The 24,433-nt window shown below is 44.6% G+C and overlaps 1 protein-coding gene across 10 annotated transcripts in view; it reads left to right on the top strand.

Moving 5' to 3' along the window:
* Positions 1 to 23,153: 23,153 nt before the first annotated feature.
* Positions 23,154 to 24,433, top strand: part of DAB1 (DAB adaptor protein 1) — a 413,672-nt gene continuing 412,392 nt past the window's right edge. For 3 of the 10 annotated variants that reach the window (XR_011680667.1, XM_071436824.1, XM_071436821.1), the window contains exon 1: positions 23,387 to 23,692. The gene's annotated coding sequence lies outside the window, so the exon portion shown is untranslated. Of the gene's footprint in view, positions 23,307 to 23,384; positions 23,693 to 24,433 lie in introns of those variants that run through there. The other 7 variants (XM_071436827.1, XM_071436822.1, XR_011680668.1 and 4 more) reach the window with 5 other exon arrangements.

Here is a 24,433-nt window from a genome sequence, read left to right as displayed (position 1 = left end):
GAGGATTATTACTGATGCTCTGCTGGCTCTATTCATTGTTGTGAATGAATTATGCTTTTAAGCTGGGCATTAGCCTGAAAATACCTCCAGTAACTTAAGTGGGGATTATTATTACTGGTTGTGTTTAGGGCTGTTCTTCAGAGCCCCACAAGAGGGGAGCCCATTGTGCCAAGCTCTGTATGTGAGATGCTCCCTACCCCAGTCAGTGTCTCTCTAAAACCATGTATTTTGGGTGGGGTTGAGGATAAAGCATTCAAATGGGAATTACACACAGCAGAGACTTTTCTGCCAAAGAATGTAAGGAAGACTGACATCTTCTTCCTCCTGATACTCTGGTTTGTCTGAGGAAACGACAGCATCTCTTCTCTGCCCTGGTCTGGAATTGTGTTGTGTGGGGAAGAGTCCACCACCAAACATTTTAATGCCTGTCTTTATCTGCTCCTGCTTTGTTTGCTCCCTGTGGACTCCCCTGGATGTGACAGGACTGTGGGCTGAGGGCTGCTGGGGCAGCAAAGGCAGGGAGTGCCAGTGCTGTGCAAGTCCAGCTCTGTGTTCTCCTCTTCAGTTCTGTCACGGACTTTTAATGCTGAATTATTGAGCATGGAAATGCATTTCACCATAAAGAGCATTTTAAAGAAGAAAGCAAGGAGTCAGCTTACTCAAGGCATTGCCTTTGGATGGCTTTTGGGGAAAGCTGTTGGGAGGAAACGACGCAGACGAGGCCGTGTGTTCTCTCATTTGCAAAGATTCAGTTGCTGTCTTGTTTCTCCCATCACAAAATTGTCTCTCTGAGTTTTCCAGGTGGATGCATCACAGGGGCTGGAATGTAGGCTGACAGGTAGAAATCAAAAGCAGCATGTCTTAGTGATGCTTCGTCAGCTGTGAATAACAAGAAACATTCGGGGTTTGTTCTGGAAATCCAGATGCCATCCAGTGTCAGCTCTCAGCTGCTGCTGCTCTGGGCAAACCTCCTAATATGTCACAGGCAGAATATTTGCTGTGCCCTGGATTTTGCTCCCACAGACATTTGCCTAATCTGTCTGTGTGGCAGCTCTAAATCAGGTGTCAGCTTCTGTCTGAACTGAAATCTCTATTGCCCCTGCAGCCTGGAGTTCAGGGGACAACACTGAACATGTTCTGGGGATGATTTGTGCTCATTTCTTAACAACTGAGGTGACTAATTGCATGAAGTCAGAAAGCAAACACAAACTCTCCAGAGCATTGTGTATTTGCATAGTGATGCTGATAAATAACCCAAGAGTGGAGAGGATGAGAGCTGCAGCAGCCAGTCAGAGCCTGGGAGTGACCTCCCCACCCCATATATAAGGGATAACCTGTCCCTTTTCCAGTCACACACCCTTTTCCAGTACAGTCTGTGAGCAGGGGTCCAAACTCATGTCACTCTATTTGTGTATGTAGGTTTGTACATAATCTGATGTTACTCAGCCTGAATATTTTGGATATAGTGATATATGTGAGAATATAGCGATCTAATAATTAGAAGAAGAGTATTTAGAGGTTTATATAAGTGTGCTGCATACTGCAAACCACACTTGTATTTCTGGGTAATAAACTGGATATTTTGTTTGACAGTGCACTTCATAATGTATTATAGGAGTAATATTTTATCAAGAGCTCAAGTACCAAAAGGAGTGCATTCCCCACAGGACTCTCTTCCCTTAATGTGCTTAAGGTTGTATTCAATATTCAGGAAGCTCCTTGTATTCTAAATCCAAAAGGTACCTCTTCAGAGATGTAAGAAAACAAGTTTTTGTTCCTCATAAATTCCATATCAACAAGCCAGTGGTAAAAAGTTAATTAGAGCACCCTTTCAAACTCCAGGCTTCAGCTGGTAAAAATGAGAGAAAAAACCAATGAAATGCACAATAGTGCCGTGCAATTTCTTCAAATAAAGATCATTAAAGTTTCTGACAAGGCTTTGATGCTGAAGCTCTGCCTTGCTTGTAGCAAACACCCACTAAAGCAAATCCTGGACCTGTGTGACAGCCCCTGAACGTTTCCATTAGCATGGCATCATTCTAATGCATTTAGTGTGTGTGTTTAATGCTAAATGCATTAGCACTTAATGTCAGCAGCTCCAGACCCGCTCAAGTCAAGGGGTTAACACAAATTAAGAATTGCAAGAGAGATTTGTCACTCTTTATAGCTCTGTGTTAGGAGTCCTAATTTCATTACTGAAGCTACTCTGCAAAGAAAGAGTATTATTTTTGTGTAAGGCTCTTTTTTTTTTCTTTGGGAATTAGAGAGCAATTGCCCTGCTAGCAGTTGCTTTCCCAGTAACACATCCCAAGGAGCCCCACTGTAGCATCATGGAAATATATGCAGGAACAGAGTAAAACCTACAGAATACATTAGCTAAGAAATTTAACTACCCAGTTCAACTATCAGGTTAACATTAAAAAATCAAGTTGGGAATGGACATATATGGCTAAAGGTGGGCTCTTTTTTTTTTAATTTTTTTTTATTCTGTCTAAACCCAGACCATTTTGGACTTTAGTAGCATGGGGGAGTGAGGCCAACCTACGAAACACAGCAACCCAGGCTACAGCTCCAGGGAGCTTTCCCTCAGCACCAGGTGAGGGTTAAACAGCTTAACCTTTCCATTTGACCTTGCCCCTGCTGGTGTTTGCACAGACAGGGGCACAGCCATGCACTGATTCTCACTGGGGAGCAGCCCAGGTGAAAAACAAAATGGGAGTGGGATCTGGAATAACAGAGGAGCTGGGTTGGAGGCTGGAATGAGCACAGAGGGATGGGCATCAGTTTTGCCATTTTGCTGCTGGCTGTTTAACTGCACAGAGGTGGTTTTATTATTCAGTGTGCACTGAGGAAGATGCACCTGGTCTCTTTTCCAGCACTGCAAAGTGGCAGGGATTTGTTGCCTTAATAGGAATTCCTCCTAGCAGCAGTGTTAAAGTCAATGGGACTGCAAACAGAGAGCAGAGAATATGCCAGACTCGGTAGGGTCAGGATCAAGAGCTGTTATGTTGATTGACCTCAGGAAAAGATTATTTTGAAGGGGTTTTTAAATGATTTTAATTAAAGCGTGTATTTAGATGAGTGGAGTTTATGCTAATTACACTTGTATGTCACCATCCTTCTTGAAAAAGTTTTAGAATTCTTAAAACTTGAGTTTCTCCCAGTGCTTCAGTGAGATGGTGCTGAACTCATCCCCACAGAAAGGCAATGAGGCAAACATTTGCTCAGCCATCAGCAGCGTGTCAGAGCCCAAGGCCACCAGCAGGTCCTGGCTGCCCTGACCAGGGGCTCCCTGCAGGCACCTGGAGCCCAGGGCTCCATTCCAGCTCCTCTCTACTCCTTGCTGAGCTGTGTCACTGGTTGTGTTTAGGGCTGTTCTTCAGAGCCCCACAAGAGGGGAGCCCATTGTGCCAAGCTCTGTTCCCTGCCCCAGTCAGTGTCTCTCTAAAACCATATATTTTGGGTGGGGTTGAGGATAAAGCATTCAAATCTGTCACAGGGTAACGTGGCAGGAATTAAGGTGTTGTGTCCCACTTGGTTCCTGTTCAGAGAGCTTTGCTCTGTTTTCCTTGAGGACAAGTCCTTCTGTTTTGTTCTTTGCTACACCTGGAGTGTCTTGCTCCTGATAGAGGTGTAAGTATACTTTGTGTAGCAAGTTTGGCCTTATGGCTTGTGGGCCAGGTCCAGCCTGAGCAATATTTCTGTATGATTTGTTAACTTTTCTCCATGGAAAGTGTAGGAAGTTCTGTAAGAGCAGACTTCTCTTGCACCCTTCCTCTGTCTTCAGCAGCTCCAGCTGAGATCCAGATCTCAGAGGGTCTGATCCTGCTCTTGTCACTCTGTGAAGGGTTGCCTCAAGGTCCCAATAATTTGTTTTCTCCTATCACCACCTCACTCCCCTGCCTCAGAACCTCCTGGCTGCAGCCTTGGTTCACACAAGGACCAGGGACAATGCTGGGTCTTCAGAGGGGTCCAAACATTCATCTCTCTAACTCAAAGCCTAACCCCTGTATTTCCCTTCCCTTTCCATCCATCCTTAACCCTTCAAAGTATTCTTAACATCCTCCCCTTCCCATAAGCTTGCCTTGTTGCTAACATGCCAGCACATCCCTGGGATTATGGCCACAAGAATGATTTGCTCCAGGGAGAGCTGGAGCAGAGCTGTACCCCGAGGGAGGAGCTGGCTGTGGAGCAGCTCATTCCCTGTCCTGCTGCACTGCTCAGCCTGCAGCAGTTTGTTCACATAGCCATAGCCCAGCACCAGCCTCATTAACCCTGCCATGGCCCCAGAGCATGTTGCTATCAGATGAGACAGTCCAACATTTTCTGTGTGTGCAAGAGCTTGAAGTGGTTTTCTTAGTCTGGAAACCAGCCAGCTGATCAGCTGTTAGTTACATGCTTGGCAGCAGTGATAAAACACCTATAAAATAAGGTGTATCAATAATAGAGTCTCAATGGACTATGGGAGGTATGTGAGCATTGAGCATCCCTCTGCTTATCCTTAATTGATTGCAAGGTATAATTTTAAATTGAGGGGAAAATCCAGCTACAAATGTATTCATGGGAGGGAATCAGCACCAAGTGTCTGCTTGGTGTGCCTTGATTTTAATGTTTCTGGCTTTCATTTCATGAAGGGTTAGACGAGTGGATAAGCAACAGGAGTTATATGATAAGGTTGTCTGTGTTCTGCATTCACATTTGGGTGGTAATTCCAGATGAGAAAGAGAGCCCTGTGACTTGTCACACACATGGTCTGGCTTTCAGAGAGTGTTCTGAGACTGATTTAGCTGATTTTGGATGAGGTGGAAATTAATTAACAGGTGCCAACAAACACGGCTCCCCATGAAAATCTGAGTGGGGAAGGAGGATGGATCTCTGGCTCTGCCCCCCCAAGGATCAAGAGAATGGACAGGGAGCAGGGATAGCTGGTGATGAGAAGTGAGACAGAAACCCGGAGCTCGTGGGAGTTTGATCCCCATTCTCTAACAAGCCCTGTGGGATGTGGCAGCAATGGGGCATCTCCAGGACAGGCTCTTGCAGCAGGGTGGATGTGAATGTCTGGGCTAGGCAGGTGTGGGCAGGAGTCTGAGCTTTGTTCTCCCTCCATTCCCATGGGATCCAGCCCTGCCAATCCCTAGCCCAGCTGTCTGTGCTCTATAAAATGAGACCTTTCCTTCCTCACATCCCTGCTTCAGCACACCTTGAAACTGGAGAGAGTGATAAATTGAGCTCAGGCTGTTCCTTGGGAAGAATTACAGCTGTCTGAACAGCCATGCATGCAGGCTGGGTATTTTCCTCTCTACTTTGCCATTTTGAAGTGACATTTGCTTTATCCAAGCAGTCATATTAAAATCACACTTCTCAGTAGCCCTTGTTTATTAGTCTATGCAGTAATTTTCAGGCATTTTATTGTGGTTTTGACAGAGTCTTCTTTATATTGTTGAAACTTTAGAAAAAAAATTAAAACAACAAAACAACCCCAAAATCCAACCCACCAAAACCTGTTAAAATTCCTGATTACTTATATGCTGTACCAAGTATATAAACAGTCCTCTGTATTTCAGGGGTTTTTAATCTGTGACCTCCCCAGTATAAATCTCAATAGACAAATTTAGATCTCAACACAAAACCAAATTGCTTGCTGTTTATGAAATGCATATATTTGTGTTGTAAATGCAATCCAATAACACCACTATTGTCAGGATCGCTTTCTTTTTGCTTATTGAAATTACATGCACATTTAAAATAGATTTATAACTGCCTATTTCCATACCCAAGCAAAACCTGGCATTTCACTAGCTGTGCCTTTGATAGTCAAGACTTCTGTAGATGTTTTCATGATTTCTTTCTGGTTAGTGGAAACAGGAGCTGTTTATTTTGATGGGTTTTATTTTTTTGCATCTCCAGCGAAAATTGCGTCTACTCAGTTATGTCAGTGCCATAGTTTTGATTTATTAAAAACACATGTAGTTTGAATGGAACCTTGTACATATAGATTAATGGAAACTTTTATTTATTTTTATCATGCTTATAGCAAGTAGAATCTAACTCCAGGTTTAATTTTGCTTCTAAAACTGAATTTATCGAATGGAAACCCTGTGACTTTGCTGGCACTTGTGCTGTCACTCCTCAGTGGAAGTGGGGAGGGTGCCTGGTGTGACAGCTCTTCCAGGGTGCCCCTCTCAGGGGCTGCTGGGTCCTGCTGCTCACCCCCAGCTCTTCTGGGTGCTGCTGTTTGTCCCAGGGCTAACAGTGGGGACCAAACTTGCTTAGACTCTGCAGAAATTCAGCTCAGCTCGAGACTGACTTGACAAACCTTTATTAATCTGTGACAGAGAGCAAACATAACCCCAGGGACTTGGGATCAAGCAGATGGAAAGGAGTTTAACCCCAAAACACTTCCAGCTAGAGTTCTTCTTTATACAGCATAATCCTCTTATGCCTCCACCTATTTCTTATCTCACTCAGTGGTTGAATATTTTGTTTGCAAATCTTGCAGGGGGGCTTCATTTATATTGCACACTCTGTGTTCAGTGCATGCTGTGTGTCTTTCCATGCTGGGGTTGTGTCCTTCCCAGGCTGCATGTCCTCATCCCTGCAACATCACAGAGCCTTGGACAGACCTTGGTTTGTCCTTGGACAGCTCCCTCTGCTTTTTCTTGCTCAGCAGGCTCAGGAAGTGTTTGGACAATACTCTCAGGCACGTGGTGGTGTTCTTGGGGTTGTCCTGTCCAGGGCCAGGAGTTGGACTTGATGATCCTGTGGGTCCCTTCCAGCTCAGGGATGATTTTATGATTAGAGTTTATTCTTAAACCTTCATGGAAATGTTCTTACCTGTGCCAGAATTCACCCAAAGAAATGATTGGGGCTTTTTTCTTCCTTGTTTCCAATAACCTGTTTGCAGCATGTTCTCCTTGGTGTGCACAAGTCTTTTTGGGGTCGAGGGCTCACTGGTGATCCCAGGTTCATCCAGCATCAGCTGGAATGAATGACTGCTCTGTGCAATCCAACCAAATGGAGGGGATAGGATGTTCTGGCAGAAATGGGCCTGTATCTGTAAATTACCTTGCAAACCACATCTGAAAGCTGCTAAAGAAGCACCCCTACAGGAATTACTAATGCATAGAAATAAAATGAAATTTTGGATGCTAAATAACGAAACAAAACCCAAAGACAGATATTAAAGCCATTGTGGAAAGGCTATAAATCAGTTGCAGGCAATAGGTTGGAACAGAGTGTAGAAGTGCTGGAAACACATCTGTCATCAGGGAAGCTGTACAGTCTTGTTTCCTGACTGCACAGGGAGAAGCTTTGATCACAGCTCTCACTGAAACACTAATTTCTTAAAAGCTGACTTAAAAGCCAGCATAAAGTTTAAAAAAGAATGAGAGTTTATTACTTTGAAATCTTGTTTTAAATGTTGGTTTTCTTTCTTTCTTAGTAATATGCATTTTAATAAAAGTAACTTATGGCCCCTAGGATTTTGATTCCATAAGTTGATTTCATCCTTTTCTTCTTGCTTACCTGTCAACCTCATTCCATCAACTCTGTAATGTAATATTTCTTTCATTAGTGAGTAGTGACTAACACTGGGGAACTGGAACTGCTGGGGTTGGATTACGTAGTGCTGTAAATCAGGTCAAAACAGTACTTGGACACATAAAAGAAATTCTGCTTGTCAGGTGGGTATTTACCCTGATGCTTTAATTCAGGTCAGTGGTAAGCTTTTAAGGTAATCTCTCATTCACTGCACTGGGGTTCTTGGAGTGCACAAAGTGGATTTCTACAGCATGAAATGAAGTCAGAAGAGACACTCCAGGAGTTCACCTAATCTGTCTGCTAATGGACACTTAGCCCACTTAAACCCAGCCTGGGCTAGTCTGAAATAGCTGCCCCAAAATTCAGGGCCCACAGCTGTTGTTAGTTCAGTTACTGCTCTTGGCTTGGTGGTGAACATCAGGCTGGGAAAGAGCAACCTGGTGGGTTAACTAAGCTAGAAACACATGAAACAAAATGAAAAACCACTTGCATTTATAAGGGTTTGTTCACCCAGAGTTTGAATGTTGGTTGGCTCTGATAGTGTGTTGGGATAAGGAAATGAATGTTTGAAATAGTGACCTCCTCCTCAGTAGAAAAATGGAATAACCAGAGATGCTCTGTGGGAGAAGAGCAGTGATGTACAGTGGTGTTAAACAAAACTACTTGGATTGGTCTTTGGAGGTCAGGAGGGGTTTAAGGGAAAAACCACCCCTGTGTGGGTTGGGTTTGTGTCCAGCACTTTTAGATTTGGCTGTGGGGTCCGTGTTTTGTGTTTTGTTTTACCATCCTCAAATGACAAATGATGACAGGTATTAGGATCTATTGTTTTAAGCTGATTTCTAAATCTGCAGAAGGAATTATCTCCTGGATATTGTCTCAGACTCAGGACAGTGCAACATTCTGGCTGATGTGTTAAGTGTTTCATTTCTTATCAGGATGTCACATCTACTGCAGCAAGCACATATCTTTTGGGTTTGAATCCCTGTGAATCCCTGATAATGCTACAAGGGAATAAGTGCAGGAGAACCCGTGTTAAGTGACATCTCATTTCTGCCTTTCACTTAGTTAAAGCCAATAATAGGCTGAATAAGGAACAGATGTAAGCTCAGATATGCTGTGTAAGTACTTTCAGTGCTTATTCAGTGGTGCCAGGTGTGTGAATACAGGAAAGCTCTGGGAGATCTGAATAATACCCAGGCAGGTCAGCTGTTATCATATCCTGATACCAGATCTCCAGAACAGCACTGGGAGAACAAGGACAGAGCTTTTCTATCCTTGAAGGCTTCAGAACTTCAGTCTTCCAGTGCTGATGCACCATTGGCATTGAAGGGTTTAGAATTTCTTTGTCGTATGTGAAAAGTAGAAAAAACTCATCCAAACTCCCAGAGACTTGGAGTCTCCTCCCATTCCTGTCCCAGAACTGACAGGATATTGGGATAATAGAATTTATCTAGACACAATTACTAATATGAAAAGATTGTACCACTCAAATGCAGATCCATGCCTCAGAACCAGAACTGCTTTCCCACATCTTCCATTAAATGTTTCAGTGCTTTAAATACAGGCCTGAAGATGCAGAGATACAGGCTGGGGGGAGAAATGCATGAAATTTTATTTGGGGAGACTTTTTTTTAAACTTGAATAAAAGGGTCTAGGAAACACTGAGAAAGGGGAACTGCTTTTCCTCTGAAGATTAGAGAAATCAGCATTTTTGAAAGCAATCCATCTTGCCATGCTGTAAAACCCCAGTGCCTTTCAATGGAAAGGACTGGAACTGACAGGGTTGTATTTTAGGATGTGCTGTTCCAATAGTCTGCCTGCTGTTACAGAAGTACAGACATGACCAGTAATGTATCTTGCCCTTCTCTTTTAAAGACAGTTGAGGAGTGAATTTTCTGGGGCATATCTGAAGACTCTAAAATAGAGAAACTGTCACTGTATTGCCCTCTGAAACATCAAACACTCCTGGCCAGGAATTGCTCCTACAGAACCTTGGAATACAGAACCTTTGAAGGCTCCTTCCAACATGACCTATTGTAAATCCCAATTTAAAAAACCCAAAATCACTTGGTAACCCTGCCTGGGAGCCCCTTCCCCCTCCCTGACAATTTTCCTTCTGCAGGTATGGACAGCAGAAACTACTGACTCTGTAGGAGCAAAATTTCTGTGCTAACCTGAAAAACTGGCCTTGCTTATGATATTCAGGATTTCCTCACTTATCATAATTCTAGGTGAGATGTGCAGAACATCTGAACCTCTACTCTGTCTTAACAGATCACTTGGATTTCTGAAAAGATGCTGAAATTCAGAATACATTGAGCTGACTTTGCCCTGCTCCCCTGAGAACAGACACAAAGGTTTCATGTGAAGAAGGCCCTTGCTCTGAGTTTGTCTTTAGGGTTTGCACTCCAGTTGGATTGCTGCTAAATAGTCCTTCCTTTTGTTGGTTCAGGCCTGGGAGGGAGCTTGTTGGTAAGTTTAGCAGTAGCTGTGTAAGCTTTATTTTTACTTAGCTGTGTTATTTTGTTCTTATGACTGTTGCAATCTCCTGCCATCTGGGGGCTTCTGGACCTGCTTCAATAAATCCTATTGGCTTTTCCTGTTGCTCTGAGGATTTTTGCAGAGGGAGGGGGAAATGGATGGTTTATGCAGTGGATTCCAGGCTGCTGAAGGAGCCTTAGACATTTGTTCTTACGTAAAATTGTCGTAGTAAGCTGCCACAGATACAGCCAAGGAAGAAATTGGTGACTTTTCTTAATTGACAAGCTGACACAATGTGAAAGGGAGCTGCTAATCCCCTTCCTGCTTTTCCACAGCAGAGCAGTGCTGCTGACTTGTTGGAATGTGTGTGTGCTCTTGGGTGGATCAAACTGCCAGGAACCATCCTTGAAAATACCAAGTGGTGCCTATTGAGAATGCCACCTTCCAGGGGTACCACCACCAGACACTGCAGTGCAGGGAAGTTTCCAGGAGAGCCTCTTGCTTCCTGTGGTCATGAGCTTCTGGAAAATTCTTGCAGCAGAGGCCTTTCTTGGAAAAGTCACCTTTTTCCACTCACACGTCACATTGTGGCTTTTGTAAAGTGCTTGCACTGTTCTTAGGATTGCTTATTTGTAAGCTTCTGTGTGAAGCCTCAATGTTTACAACAGCAATTTTCTCTCCCAAGAGACTGTGAAATGACTCAGCCCAGCAGCCCTCTGTGATTCCAGCATCTGTATTAGGAGCTAGAAGATGTATGTGATGCAACATTTCATTTTACTTTTTGTTTTATAGACTTATTTTCACTTGGCATGTTATTCATCCCTCCCCCTCTGTAAACACACCACTGGTGTAGATTTCCTCAGACCAGTTCTTACTCTCTTTGCTCTTTTGCCCTGCTGATGGTCCTGCTCAAGTATTCTGTGGCCTTATGGCCACCTTTGGTCTGGCTGGCACATGGTCATTGTATCAGCAATTCTCAGTTTCCAAATTGCCATGTTTAATAATAGCGGTTTTGAGATTCAGCATTGTCAACTTTGACTGTTCCCTTGACCTCCTCATTTTCTTGGGAGGTTACTGGGAATAGCTGTATAATGGGAGAATATATTAAAAGAAATGCAAGTGGCATTTATTACTCCTCTGACGAAGCTTCATTTGTAAATGCTGGTTAATGGGGATGTAGCTGCTGTCCAATGTGCTCTCAGTTAGCTGGTGCACTGCATGCCAAACAGATCTGTGCCTTTCCTGCTGCACTGCAAAATAACTCACATTTCCTCTCAGGAGTGAGAAACAAGCTGTCCTTACCCCCTCAGAGTAACAATCCATTCAGTATGCAGCTGGATTAGTTGGAGTGGCTGGGTTAAAGAAACCTTTTTGTAAGAAGAAATAACCCTACTAGGTACACAATTAGCTTCTGCTTTTGTTTTTAATGACTTTAATCCCAGGGTTTAGTCTTTTGGGCCTTTTTTTTTTTTTTATATAGTTATTCCAGGCATTCTCTAAGTGCTCTTGCAACCTCCTGATGTGGTGCTGATGCCCTCTTAGCCAGCCACAAGTGACACAGCTTCAGCTTCAGCAGGTCCACAAGAATGATAAACAGCAGCCAGGTGTACTGATTCCTAATGGGAAATATTATCTGAATGGAAGTGATGTTCCACAGTTGATGGCAAGGCCAAATCCCAGATCTGGAGCTCTCTGCTCAGCTTCATCCTTCTCTTTGGAGCAATTAATCATCTAATTGAGCTCTTGTTTCTTGTCTGAAAAAGCTACATTTTGCACAACTCTAAGACAATTTCAGAAATCTTATTAGGAGCATCAGATTTGTGTCACCTTATATTTGGACCTCAAATATTACTTGAACATGTCCCCTTTTTTTTCAGTGGCAGAAAAGCAGGTGATTGCAGAATTGAGCACCCCATGAAGATCTGTCTTCCATCAGTCTGTGTAACTCTTTAAGATCATCCTCTCTTGCTTACCCAGCACCTGCACATGACAAGCAAAGGGATCCCAATCCCTTTGTCCTTTGTGTGTTCATGATCATACTGAGATCATCTACAAACAGGTTTCACTGCACCTGTAGGGCCAGAGAATCAATAATTAATCACAACTCAGGAGACACCTGCCAATGATCTATTTATAAACTTAGTGAAATCCTTGGGGATAAAAGAGCTTTATACATGCAAATATTCACTTTTCTTCTACGTGGGGTAAAGCTGTTTCCACCTCAAAGGATGAAAATCCTGGGAGTGTTGGTGGAATTGAGCCCATCTTTTAATGATCCTCTCAGCAGAGTTGCCAGGCTGACATTTGATTATCTCTGAGCAGCGTTGTGCCACGTTACCCCCTCTCCCAAATGGATTGCTTACCCATGCCTTTAGCAACACCCTGGCTGAATTAATTCAATGTCCCTGGAGTGCTTCCAGCAGAGACAATTCACTGGTAACAACTAAGAAAAAGCTTCCCTTGCAGGGTTTTAGCTCAGGATTTTAACTGGCAGGTTGAGATGTCCCTGGGGTACATCATGGTGGCAGTTGTATCCTGGGCTGCACCCAAAGGGTGTGGAAAGGTCCAGGGAGGGGGCTCTGCCCCTCCACTCTGCTCTGGTGAGAGCCTACTTGGAGTGTTCCATCCACCTCTGGGTGCACAGAATTCACAGAATCACTGAGTTGAAAGAGACTTTCAAGGTCATCAAGTCCAACCCAGCCCCAACACCTCAGCTAAACCCTGGCACCCAGTGCCACATCCAGGCTTTGTTAAACACACCCAGGGATGGGGACTCCACCACCTCCCCAGGCAGCCATTCCAGAACTTTATCACCCTTGCTGGAAAAAACTTTTTCCTAATGTCCAACCTATATTTCCCTTGACATAGCTTGAGACTGTGTGCTCTGGTTCTGCAGCTTGGTTGCTGGGCTGATTTTATAAAGGTGGAGCAGCATTCCCACCTTCCAACTGTTGATCCCACCCTGCCCATGACTCTGGAAGCCAGGGCTGGCTGGTTACTGGTGCTGCACAAAGACTGGGTATGGCTATGGCTGGCCTAAACTCTTGCTTGCATTCAGGTAACTTCAACTCTTTGCTATCACTATCCTAAGCTCTGTCTCTGCTTATAACTAATATGATCTGAAGGCAGTGCACCTGTTGGGAAAACCTTCATTGTTTCACAAGGAGAGAGCCAGAAAAACAGCTTCTCCTCAGAACACATTTTCCTTCAAGAAGGCTGGGATTAGATCCAGCTTTCAAACTTTATAGATAATGCTCCTGTCTGATTTGTCATTTGTATCTCTGCCATTTCTATTGGCAGAGCATCAGGTCTGAAAGAGCCTCTGACCCAATAAATGCATGAATTATTTAAGAAGTGAGCTAATTTTCTTCAGGCATTGTAATAGATCAAAAACATGATAGCAGCACAGAGGACTGTTTTCTGGAATTCCATTCAAGTATCCTTTAAACATTTTAAATATATTTGCATTATGGTCAATTAAAAGGAGCTGAAACAATGCTAATAGTGGATTTCTTATTACTAATGCTTTTAAAGTTCCTAGATTTGTGCTTTATGCTTGGGGGTAAAGCCCCACCTCTAACTAATGAGGGCTAAGAAGAAGCTTCCCTGTGGGCAGATTATTCCTTAAGTGCTGCATGGCTGCTGGCTTGTCTCCCCAGCTCAGGAAGGGCTAACACCCTGCCAAAGTCTTTTCCAACCCTTTCCCTCAGGGCATTGTTTATTAACTCAGACAGAAACCTCTGAGAATAAGGCAGAGCAAAGCTGCTCCTTGAACACCACAGCCTTTGTTCCATGCCCTCTGCCTTATCTCCTCTGCAGCTGTAGGGGAAAGCTCTTTAGTGCATGCTCATCTCAGTCTCTCCAGGTTTTGTTTCAGCACCAACCATTCCCTTTCCATCTGGATCTCCAACTGCAGGGCTGGTCTTGGCTGAAGTGGGCAGGATTCTGGACAGACAGCCCCTCCATCTGGGCTAAAACACCAATTTCACTGTTTCTTTTTTAATTATCAGCCATGATAATGAAATGAAGACAATAATGTGGGCATGGAATTGCTTCAGAGATGCTCCAGCAAAAGGAGGGATGTGTCTGTGCACCCAAAGCCTTGTTCAGAGCCATTGTCACCCGTGGCTGTGACAAATGCACTTGGTGGCCCAGCACTCCATGCCATGGGAGCAGCGTGGCTGCTCTTCCAACCCACCAATACAATGCCTAGAAACCTATTTTCATACCATTTTTTGAATGTATTATTTGACATGCAGCTTGTCTCCAACTAGGGTTCACATTTATAACAGCTGCTCATTTCTAAAACTATAAAGGAAAAGAGTGCATTCTAATTTAATTAAATAAATAATTTAAATTTTTATAAGGGCTGCTTCAAATCTCTAACTGAAAAATCTTTACAGACTGCATATGATGTAGTTTCAACACAAAGGGGACATTAAACACATTTTTTCTTTTTTTTTTTATTTTGGAAAGCTTAAAAAAATCAGTAATTGGCTCTTTAGTAGAGCTGAAACTGTTGATTTTTAACTGGATTTCAAAGCATGTTTGAATACAGAGAGCAATTCAAAAATTCTTGTGAGCAGCAGTTTTAGTAGCTGCCATAGCAACAAGTAGAGTATCCAAGCCCTTGCTCCCCTTTGGGGGCTGGAAATTCCTGGAAAGGACAAGATCTACAGACATTTCCAGTGAGTTTTGCAAACACAACTTGCACTGGGACAATCCCTGGGAGGGCAATCCCAATTTTAACCTGGAAATCAGGGAGACATCAGGCATCCAGAGATGGCAGCACTAACTGAGAATAACAGGGCAGCTTGGAAAGATTAAATGTTGTATGGGTTTTAATGCAATTTGTGTACTTTTCATGGGACGATCTGCATAATTTCTTGTATTTTCTAGTTTAGTTTTAATCTCTTTTATTTGTTCTTGTCTCTTCTGTCTGTGCATTTTGGAAGCCTTCATCTCCATTCTATCATCTGTGCCAAGAATTCAGGAGTTTTATCTTATTAATGCTGTCACTGCCATGTTGCTCTGCCCTTACAATAACGCAGGAAAGACTGAGGGCAGAGCTCTGAACAAGCTGCACATTTGGAAAAGAGGAGAGTTTGAGATGTTCTGCTGCTTCTGGGACCTCTGAACTTCTTCAGGCTCCTGGAAGCCAAACAGAGCTGAATGTCAGAGCTGTCCTTATCTTCACAATAAACCAAATCAGAACTCAAGATCTTAATTAACATTTCTACATTTCTAGTTACTTTTGTGAGCACAATAGAGCTGATTATTACTGAAAGCCTCCTCAGAGAAGTTAAATTAATCTGATAAATCAATGTGGCCAATGCAGATAAGTCTGGTGGAGTATTTTCAAGCTACACCAGGATCTGTCAAAAAGAGTAATGAATGTATCAGATTTTCAAAAGTACACATTTTGGAGGCAGGGAGGAGTAAGATAAATGACACACACCAACTTCATTAACTTGCATGCTGGGTAACATGAGGCTGCAAATATGAAATTAAACTGGGTCTGCAGAAGAAACTTGAGGACAATAATGGAGAATGCAGAAACTGCTGTGAGTGACAACTCCAGAAAGAGATGGCAAAGAAGGGGAAGGGATGTATGGGAGCAATGGTGTGACATTGGTGCTCCTTCAGATGTATCCAGATTAATAATAATAATAATAATAATAATAATAATAATAATAATAATAATAATAGCCTTGCTGTGAATAAAATTCCCTGCCCTGTCTCATCCAAGCATGTTGAAGATCACTTGGTAGTAAATTCATCATAAACTGAGGAATTGCAAAGGCCTCAGCCTGTGGCTCATGCAGAAGGTTACAAAGTGAGCAAACAGCTCTGCTTCATGCTTGTAGCAAGCACTGCACTTTCCAGGGAAGGTTCTTACCCCTTTAGGGGAAAACTTGGCATCTTATTCTTGTTGAGGATCATCTTTTCACTGTGCCAGGACTCTGCTGATAGGTGGTTTTGGATGCCAGTGATACAGGAGTGGAAATGTGAGATAGAGTAGCTGTGTTTATCAAAAAGTGGAAGTGATGAGTTCTCACTGATAAAAACCACATTATTTCTCTTTCTTATGTATGAAGCCACAGAAGCAAAGAGAGCAGGGTTATGTATACAGAAGTGTCAAAAAAATCCCCCAAAAAGCCTTGCCTGAAATTAAGAGGGAGAAAGAGGGTATACCTGGAGCCAAGAAAAAAGAGGAAATTGTAAGGTATTAGAGGAAAGCTGGTATTGCCCTCCCAACAAGCTCTGACTTGGGGGTTGCATCCCTGACCTCCACTAGCATCAAATGTCAGGCCAGAGTGGCCTTTTCAATATTCTCATAAGCCTTTCTGACATTAAAGGATGGCAGATAGGCTGGAAGGGACTTAACACAGGAGGTGCCATTTGCTCACAGAGTGCTGGCCCTGTGCATCATTTGGGGCACTATTCCAGATTCCCCCTGCTGCACCACACATCTCTCAGCTCCTGCCCACAGCTGCCTCCTCCTCCATGGCCTGCAGGAGTGGTTGTGTGATTTATAACAGATAAATGCAGTAGATTTAAATATTTGTTCTGTTTTTATTCTTGGTCGATTTTGTGACCCAACGGACTCCCAGCTTCCAGATGAACTGGGAGCAGGGAGTATCAGAAATCTCACAAGGGTCTCAAGACAACCAGTCCAAAGCATTTGTGTTTGGACCAGATTAACATCCACATAAACCTTTGATAAGGCAGCTCCCACAGTTCCCTTAGGATCCAACCAACTATGCCTGCTAGCTTTGTGGGATATTCTGGTGATTTGGGATAACAAAAAATATTTCAGAGCAACCTCAGGATCTTTTGCACAGAGCAATCCTCAGACTTGGTTCTGAATGAGAAGAAACTGCACCCTCTGCAAGGCATGCTCATGTTTCTCTCTCTGGAGTTAGGGGACAGGGAATGAGAACAGGTAACTTGTTTACAAGGTTTTCTTCTCTTTTAACTCTCTGAGCAATTTATGTCACCTTTTTTTCATGGGAAATGCTGAGACAGACTTGCCAGCTCAAGTTAAAAGATAAAATAAAACAGATGAAGGGGTTGGAGGGGGAAAAGCGTTCCAGGTTTTCTTTTTTTTTTCAATTCTGTACAATGATACAAAAAGTGGGTTATGAACTAAAATATTGAATCACAATTCTTCAGGCAGTTTTATACTTAAATCATAGTCTTGTCAAGTCTGTGTTTGATATGGTTTAATTAATGCTTCCCTTATGTTGTGTTTGATTTTGATGTGTGTGTGATAGATTCCCACAACCTCAGGTGATCAAAACCAGGCATTTGTCAGTGTCAGAGCCTGTGCTGAAGCCTCGGTCAGCTCCGTGCACAGCCTGGATGAGGAAGGTGGCAGTGGGTTATTAGAGGGACATGAAGCAGCTATTAAGAAATCACCTGCAGTAAATGAAGCCAATCCTGTTTTCATTAGGCAGCACAGAAACCAGGATCAAATGAATTTGGCAAGAGAAGTCAAACTGAGTATGACATGCCCCGCAATGGCAGAGGGCTCTTCACAGCCTGTAGCTTAGCATTTGTTAGCAAGGTTTGCTCACTCTTCCAGTGCAAAACCCTCTTTTTCAGCAATCACCAGCTGAAGGTCCTTGTTTTTAGTGACACAATGTTTGCAAACACCTTTATTATTTGAGACAATCCAAAAGGAGGGAAAGGAGACGGAGCATGTAATTGTTCTCTTAGGGCTGGTGGTGGGATGTTGTTTGCTGCACAAGTAGTTAGGAAGGAAGCTCAGAAGTCTTGTAGTTGGGATTTGCTCACAGATGGAACTGGCAGTGACAGCAGAGCCTGGGATCAGCTTCAGTCAGCAATGGCTCTTTTCTGTTTCCCTGGGTAACCTCCTCAATCACTCAGGATGCACCATGGTATGTCACCTTCCGCTCCTGGCTCGCTCCTTGTGATGTTTCAAGCACCCTCAATGCTCTTAATTTCCTTAAGTGTTAAGGAAAGTAATACCTGGTATCTGTAAGGTAGTGCTTGTTGGGATAAAGTGCTTTGATAAGCTCTTAATTATAAGGATTCTTATAATTTGTTGACTTCCCAGCAATAGTGGGATGTTTCTACCATGAGGCCTTCTCAGCACCATCATTTGACATAATTCTGCTGATTTCATTAACTTTCACTGATTTTTTTTTTTTCTTGCAAGTCGATCACAATGATTGATTGAGTGGAAAAATAGGTTTTATCATCCTTAGTCTCCAAATTGAATAGTTGTAGCAGTTGGATTAGGTTAATCCTGGCAGTATCCTTCTTTGGCTGATTTCCACTGCTGAACGGAGCCGCCCCTTCTGTCCCCCTCTGCTCCCCTGTGAATTAGGGATTAAGAGAAGAGGTGCTTTAGCTTAGCCCTTGATTGACACGTGGTTATGCAAATTGTGAAGGAAACCCTGAGATTCCTGCAATCTAGCTGGAATATTGGAGACATCTTCAACGTGAGAGTGTAATAAAACCAGCAACACTCAGTGAAAGCAAGGGCCACTTACAGGAAATTCATGATCCTGAGCCCATTTTCAACTCCTGAAATCTCTGTAACCTTGAGATCTATGTGCCCTCTGAGCAGCTGGAGGGAAAGGAGTGTGTTTTGAACAGACAGGAGGCAGTAACTTGTGTGATGTGTCTGAATGTTAGATAAACTCTCTCATTTCCACACAGACATGGGAGGTGAAAGACAGAACAAAATGGCTTTGTCGTCTACCACGGGCTGCAAGGGAGACTCAGTGTGTGATTAAATAATGAATAAAATAGCATTGCAAATGATAATGTTATATTGTAAATAATTCCATTTGTTTACCCTACTGTGGCATTGAAGTTCATCTCCCTTGGAGACTTCTCTGACTTTTGATGCTGTTTTGCTTTGCATATGCTTGATTTTTTTTTTCTTGCTTTCCACAAAACCTTCATAAATGTTCAGGAACTGACAAGACTAAGTGAATAATTCACAGCAAACAATTTTTTGGATGAATTTAGCATCTTTATTTCTGTAAAAAATAGCCCTACACACATTCTGTATGTTTTGCACTAATTTATTGTTAAATCAGTTTTAAGTATGAATTCCCCTCAAACCACCATCAATCCTTCTATTTTTATGAATAGAATATAAACTCTACTCTGGAAATAGCTGGGTTTAGAAATGAGTTTATTTGTGACTGGAGAAATGTGTATTGCTTTTGTTTCCTGCATGGATGGCTACAGTATTGCTACTGGTACAAATATGTCCCAACATAATATTTGGCAATGTGAATGTCAATTTTTAAGTTCATTTTTAAAATTCATATTTAAACTACTCAAGTTTGATCTCTCAAATGCTTTAGAAAGCAAACACAAGACAATCAAAACACATCTATGTTTTCCTCTAGAGAAATCATATGAAGGAATATATTTTAAGGAAGAAATAGAGCAATTACTATTTATATTATTAGCTTGACTTCTACCTTGGAGAGCAGTATTTTTTTTTTTGGAGGTGACTGCTGCATAAAAATATGAAATTATTCTTTCAGTGGATGAAGAGTGTGGGCATGTATATTGTGCTTCTAGATCCAGACTAATGTTTACCCCTGAATATTAATTCAAAGATTGGAATTAAGTGCATGTAGTGGATGTTCAGTGATGCATGCATTTTAGTGGGAAGTATCTCAGAAGTCCCTTTCAACAGGTACCTCTGTATGTATCTGTGTGAATCTGAACAATGTAAAGTCAAGTCAAAGTATCTGATCTACCCCAGACAGTGCCACTGGTCTAACAGCAACTGCATCCCTTCACCTGTCTGACAAAATTGGGGTAATGACACCTGAATGAAGTTCCATGAGACCCATGGATGGGAAGTGCTGAAGTAGAAACTTTGCAGTATAAAATTCAGACATTTATCTCTGCATAGAGACTCGTGGTATTCCTGGGCATGTATTTGATTAAGTACTGCTGTCATTACTAAAACAAAGACCTGAGGTTTCTGTTTTGGTCTTTTTAGATGCCACCAAAAGATGCATATCCTACCTGAGAAATCCAGGAGTTTCCTAAAGTCATAAAAAAGAAGGAAGAAAAAAATCCCCAAGCAGAGATGAATGATGACAAGACAAATCAAACCTCTCTTTCGGGCAGAGACAAAAGTCTGTGAGATATTTGCATTGCTCCTCACCTGGAAGTTCTGTGTTTGGAGGTTTTGAAGGTTTGGGGGAGAACTGAAGTACACCAGTAAGGGTGGGTTTGGTTCCCTCACAGGGATTTTGGGTTGAGTAGATGCTACAGACCTGAGCTGCTCTCAGACACATCTGATGGGGCTTTGAGCAACCCAGCCTAGGGAGAGACATCCCTGACCATAGGAGGGGGTGGAATGAGGACATCTCCAAGGTCCCTTCCAGCCCAAACTGTTCTGGGGCTCTGTGATTCTGTGAAGCTGTGTACTTCCTGCAGTTCAGATGCCTTTGGAATTCCTGGCTCCGGAGCCCTTTGCATGGCATGGCAGGTGGTGTTTTGTTTCCAAGCCCAGAAGGATGAGACTTGTGTAAAGAGCTGCTAATTTGCTCTGCTTTGAGCACACAAGCTGAAGCCTCCACACACACAGAGACCTCAGTATCAACGTCAAGACATGAAGGTAGAAGTAGTTTTTCCTTCGTGTTCCATTCCTGTATGAAACTTTCTGAGTAACAATTAAAGGAGGGCTCTGAGATGAGCTGAATAATGGTGAAACAAAGGCACCCACAGCGTGCTGCCTGCTCCCCTGTTGTCTTAGAGCAGCGTCTGCTGTAGCTGCTGGGTACTGTGGCAGGGAAATCTCCTCCTCATTTCCATTTCAAACTCTGCCTGCTCTGAGATGAGGATAATCAGTCCCTCACTGCAGTTGTGCACTGCAGCATCTTCGCCTCCTGCTCCCTCTCCCGGGGCTCGCTCCTTTGCTGGCCCAGCTGTTTGTGGCTCTCTGCTTCCCAGCTGACTCCGAGGCACTGGAGCTCCGTGGGAGCTCTCCAGCGTGCTCACATTCACTGCCACTTATGTGGCTTTTCTGCTCACGCATCTGCGCTTAAGGAATGGAAATTAATGTCACTTGCATAGAGATTTCTTTCAGTGATCTTTTGCAAGCATCCCCCCGTACTGTATCTCTTTGTTTGGATGGGATTGCAGAGGAGGATTCATACATCCATGCTTTTGGTTCACCATCAATGCCCTTTCTAGGAGAGCTGAGAGCATTCCCAAGGTCCAGGTAGTCAGTCGTACCAACAGCAAGCTCTTCAACCCAACTGACTCTCCTGTCCAATCTTTGGCAAGTATATTTGCTAAAAGCAGGGAGGAATCTGTACTGGAGCTGGAACCAAACCCCCATCTCTCACATCCCACTTGGCATCGGGATCACAAGCCCACAACTGTGGCTTTATTCATTGTTATGTGAACCTGGCAGATCTACCAAACTCTGCCCTCCAAAATCAGGCAAGACATCAGGAAAGAAACTATTGGGGTCTAGACATCAGAGACACCATAACTTAACATCAGAAAGATGCAGGGCCTGAGATTTGACATGTATTTTTGCCAAGAGTTGTATCCCTCACAGGGATGTGATGGGTGGGAATAGACTGCAGGTTAAGTGCTGTCTTAGAGGTCTGGTTCCTCTTGCCATCCTCACCCAAACTCCAGGAAAGAAAGTGAATGGAAGAAACTTAGTGTTGGAAGGGCAGGCAGGCTACATCTCAATCACATAATCAATGGGATATTTGACAGCTTTATTCATCTTTTATCACCCACAAGTTAAGGGTAACAAAATGTCTGAGGCAGCCATTACCAAATAGTTCAGGGTTTGCATGGAAGAAGCCCATTAAGCAAGAAGAGCTCTTACTCCTGCAATAAATACGTGACACAGGAGAGCAGGTAAGAGATTGGGGCCAGAAAAAGTGGTTTAGTCAAATGTGTCAGGTCACAGTGACAAAAGGTTAATAGCCTGTCACATGGCACATGCCCACAGCCACCGAGTTTTGCAACTATTAACACCTCCCTCTGCCATGAGGTACAATAACCAGAGATGCCTTAATGATCTTACATATGAAGGAATATGTAAAGCAGCTTAAGTCTCATTCTCTAGCTATTACAAGCTTGATCTCCTAGAATTAGACAGAAACTTTAATCGCTGTCTCACTGCTGTGCTTTGTGAGCTCACGCGTGAATTTCTTCCTTGCCAGGGATTAATGTTGCTGTTTGGTGACATCCCATTGAAAGAGTGGACAAGGAAGAGCAAGAAATATATCTGTGTATATATTACACAGACTGTAATTCTCCTTCCTGAGCACTGCCCAGCAGGCCAGGCACCTATTGACAGAGCTGGCTTAGGTCAGAGCTTGCCAGAGAAACACTTAACATCCATCTGAGAACAGCAAGGCAAGCTGGATCTACCGTGGCTATAACCTGTCACTCAAAAGTATTTCTGCCTTCAAAGTCCATTTTCAAGCATCGGGAGCAGACACCTTCCTGCACAGGGGAGACGGCAGCCAGGATGAACCTCTGTGGGATAGCCAGGCAGGAGCCCAAGGAAGAGCAGGCAGCATGGGAAGGAAGGGCGATGGCACATCCCGCTGGGCCCAGAACGCCTCTTGGTGCCTTCGCTGGACGTGAGGCACCAACCTGCGCTGCCCAGCGCACCTGAGTGCCCCGGGTGCCGCCCGTTGTCTCGGCACGGCTGGGCGGGGATGCCGCGGGCTCAGGTGTCCCGGTTCCCACGGGCGGCTGGTGGCCGCAGCGGGGCCATCGCCTCACGGCCGGGGGGCTGCGGCCACCCCAGCGCTGGAAGGGCTCCCTCAGCCCCTGCCGCAGGAGGGACGGGCTCCAGGCAGAGAGGGCACCGGGCGATGGTGAGCGGCGCTGCCGGGGCCGGTGGGCTTTTAGCGGGAGGGCAGCGGGTTGGAAACCGCCTCCCCTCGGAGGGGGTGAGTGGAGGGGGAAGGAGAAGGAGTCCGGGGCTGGAGCTGCGGGAGGGGGCCCGGAGCTCCGGAGGGGGGGTCCCCGCCGGGCGCCGCCCCCTGCCCGCGGCCCGGGCGGGGCGGGGGCTCCCTCTCGCCGCTATTGGGGGGATGCGGTAGTGCGGGGGCTGTGGGGGACCGGCGCTGCCGCCGCGGGCCCGGAGCCGCCTCCGCCCGCGCAGGCTCCGCGCCAGCAGCGCGCCGCAGCCAGCGAGGCACCGGGGCGCGCATCCCGGAGGAGGAGGAGGAGGAGGAGGATGGTGATGAGGATGAGCATGAGCGGGGCGCTGCGGGGAGCGGCGCCGGCTGCAGGTAGGAGGAGGCGCGGGGAACCGCGGGGCTGCGCGGGGGGAGCCGCCCGCGGCCGCCCTATTGCCGCCGCCGCCGCCGTGCGCGGAGCGGGTCCCGGCGCCCCGCGGAGCTCGGCGGAGTTGAGCGCAAAGTTTTTCCGCCGGGAGGGAGGCGCTGGCGCGGCGGAGCCGGCGAGGAGGCGGGGAGGGATGCTCGGGCAGCGCGGTGCCGCCTCGCCTGCCGGGCAGCGCTGCGCGGCTGGGACGTGCGAGCGGGGATGCGAGCGGCGGCTCGCCCGCAGGAGCCGCGCTGCTTCGGGGCCGTGCGCGGGGATTTAACACTTCCACAGCCGGGCACCCGCAACTTAGAGCCCTAGTGAGCATCTCCGAGCCGTGCCGGGAATGAACGTGAGACACCGCTTCCTTTCTATTCGTGTGTGTGTGTGTGTGTGTCTGTGTGTGTGAGACTCTCGAGCAGGGTTTTCTCGCCATCCACCTCTGCGTGCCAGCCGGGAAGGGGCAACTTGAACCAGCTGTCCCCTCTTGGTTTAATATTTACAGCCCGAATAAATATTTTGCTGCCCTTCTACCTTTTTCTCGATGCCTTCTTGTAGTGTAGATGATTAATCAGGGAGGTTAGTGGCCAATTAGGCATAACCTTGTAGAAAAATAATTATGTGAGGATATATGGGGTTTGACTAGTGATGTGATACAGAATACACCCAGATCTTGGTAGCTGCTTCCCAATGTGTGCAAATTCAGTGTGTTCTTGAATATGAATGGAACTAAAAGTGTAATGACAAATATGTTACTTCTAGGGGAAGACTCTTATTTTCCTTGCCAGTGAAACATGTAGCAGCTTCAAAGTAAAATGTGCATGTCTGGGGATATAGAGAGGGGTTGTCTTTTTCTGGTCAGTCACTAAATGTTTTTCTCCCTTTTAAATATGGTCTTTCTAGTGGTACTGGTTGCTTTGAATGTTTAGTTTGCAGAATGAATTTAATTTCAGTGCCCTCGGAGTCTCAAGAGAAGAAGTGCACTGCTGTGTCTTCTGAGGCTGGTTGTTTTAACTGATCTTGTTAAATAATGCTACTATTAAATGATGGCAAATTGAAGCAAATGTGTTTTTCATTGCCCACAAGTTGTGTT

The sequence above is a fragment of the Agelaius tricolor genome, unplaced genomic scaffold, assembly GCF_023055355.1.
Source record: "Agelaius tricolor isolate 1412-34295 unplaced genomic scaffold, bAgeTri1.0.p SCAF_11, whole genome shotgun sequence".
NCBI classification, from domain to species: Eukaryota; Metazoa; Chordata; class Aves; order Passeriformes; family Icteridae; genus Agelaius; species Agelaius tricolor.
Note: the sequence above shows the minus strand (reverse complement) of the source record. Positions and strands in the feature narration are given on the sequence as shown.